Below are 2,266 nucleotides of genomic sequence, written 5' to 3' on the forward strand. Positions count from 1 at the left end.
ATAGTAAACTATAATATTAAGCTATAGTATTATAATAGAGTCTATTTATAAATTCAAAATCTTCATAATAAAACTAAAAATAAATCTTAATATGTTATATATAAACTTTTGATTTTCTATATATATATATATATATATATATAAAGTTTTTTAATTAATAATGATATTTTAAAACAAAATTAGAAATTTTTATCCATGTTTTTTTAAGAATTTTTTTGGGTTTAATTTGTTTTAAATGATAAATTTATATTATTTGAACACTGTACTTGCAAATCTATTCTAAACACCTGGGTCCAAATTGGCTATTGACTTGCCTTTTATTATTTAAAAGGAGAAAGAGCCAAAAAAAAAAAAAAAACTTACTTTAATCTGTTTTTTCTAATTTTCCATGGTGCTCCATGAGATACTGTCAAACTTCAATGAGGTCTTTCTCATATTTCTCGACCCATTGAATATGGAGGCAGGGAAGAACGATAGGCAGAACATTTACTACTAACGCAGACTGTAAACCTATTCGTATTCAGCTTCATTTTTATTAACAACAATATGCTCGCTTGTGTACTGGAATAGAAGATTGCTTATCTTTCGTTTATATTGAGACAAAATATTGTTCATATTTTACAGATGAGAGCTGCCTCACTGAGGAATCTCTTGATGAAGTGATAATAACTTGCATCCCGGGAATGCCCCTGCTGCGGTTGAAGGCGCTGCCCAGTTTCTGCCTAGTTACTGATCCTTCGGATTTCTTCTTTCAAAATGCAAGAAATCAAGCCCAAGGCACGTTAGCAGCAGATGGGTTCATACTCAGCACTTTCAATCAACTCGAAGGCCCAGTCTTGGGGGCACTCTCACTTCACTTCCCTATTTGTGCCATTGGCCCTGTGCTGCTCTCTCAGTCGTTACATTGTAAGGCTAACGATGGGTTCCCAGATGAATTGAGTATGTGGAAAGAAGAAAGGAGCTGCCTCACATGGTTGGATACTCCGAAGCCATGCTCCGTCATATATCTTCTTTTGGGGAGCTTGATAGTTTTGTCTAATGAACAACTCCTGGAATTTGCATGGGGACTGGCCTCCAGCAACCAATCCTTCTTGTGGGTTATCAGACCAGATATAGTTCATGGTGAATCTGCCATTTTACCCAAGGAATTCTTAGAGGAAACAAAGGATAGAGGTCTGCTGGTGGAGTGGGCGCCCCAGATAAACGTATTATCACACTAATATGTTGGGGGGTTTCTAATTCACAGTGGGTGGAACTCCACATTGGAGAGTGTTGGGAATTTTCTGTTAAATTCCAAAACAAAATAATGAACAGAGAACAATGCTCTGTTTTCTCCACAGGATCTTAACACAGGGAAGCTAAACTTGATTGCTGAAGAAGAGAGTTTCAGATACACAATAAAACCTTGTATTCATTAATAAAAACTTCCCGATACAAAAGATCTTCCTCTTAACAGAGGGATTCACCAAGAACTTCCAGTTCCACAAAAAAAAAAAATACTCTGTCTCTTTTTGAAATTTTACACTACTGTGTGTAAAATATTTCTTACATTTACTGCTGTAAATAAAAAAAACTTCTTGTTTCATTTACTCGACTGCATATTTCATTTCAACACAAAATATAAAAATTACATACTCTGCCTCCTACGCTTCTGTGTATATTTTCAGAACATATTCAACGAACAACCAAAAATTTAGATGTGTGCTGCTACACATTCCATTTCAATCTCTCAACAAAAAGAACATTACATCTGCACTACTATGAATTAAAAATTTGATACCTCTGTGTAAGAGATTTTCTTCATTCGCCCTTTTTCCATATGCTGCTGCCTGGATTCACCTTCCATATACAATACACAACACAACAAAAAAAACATAACAAATACGTTTTTACTATGCCCATACCTCCGTAAAATAAAAACATGAAAATTAAAACTCTTTACCAATACTCTACGAACACAATTAATTTCATTTATGTTTTACTAGCGGTCAAACAAAAACTTCACCCAAGGTTCATGGACTGGACTGAATGCAACTTTAGTTTCAATCAACGGTGGACAACGTTGAATTCAATCAGACAGATATCGCTTGCCCAAACCAAGCAAACATTACGCCCCGATGAAAAGTGGTTTTGGAAAAGTACTGAGGGCAGGCGTCAGCTCAGGGTTTTATCGCATCCCCTCTGGAGAAAACCACCGCTTCCTGAAAAGCGGTGCGATGGAGTCTGATATTTTTTAGCTGCACGACAGTTGAAATTAGATTTCAAC

The 2,266-nt window shown here is 35.7% G+C and overlaps 1 pseudogene; it reads left to right on the top strand.

Annotated features, from left to right (window-relative positions):
* Positions 1 to 683: 683 nt before the first annotated feature.
* Positions 684 to 1,307, top strand: LOC149254302 (7-deoxyloganetin glucosyltransferase pseudogene; annotated as a pseudogene).
* Positions 1,308 to 2,266: the final 959 nt, after the last annotated feature.

Source organism: Pinus tabuliformis, chromosome 7 (assembly GCF_031772625.1).
Source record: "Pinus tabuliformis cultivar Carrire ecotype Pingquan chromosome 7, CPIR1, whole genome shotgun sequence".
Classification (NCBI taxonomy): domain Eukaryota; kingdom Viridiplantae; phylum Streptophyta; class Pinopsida; order Pinales; family Pinaceae; genus Pinus; species Pinus tabuliformis.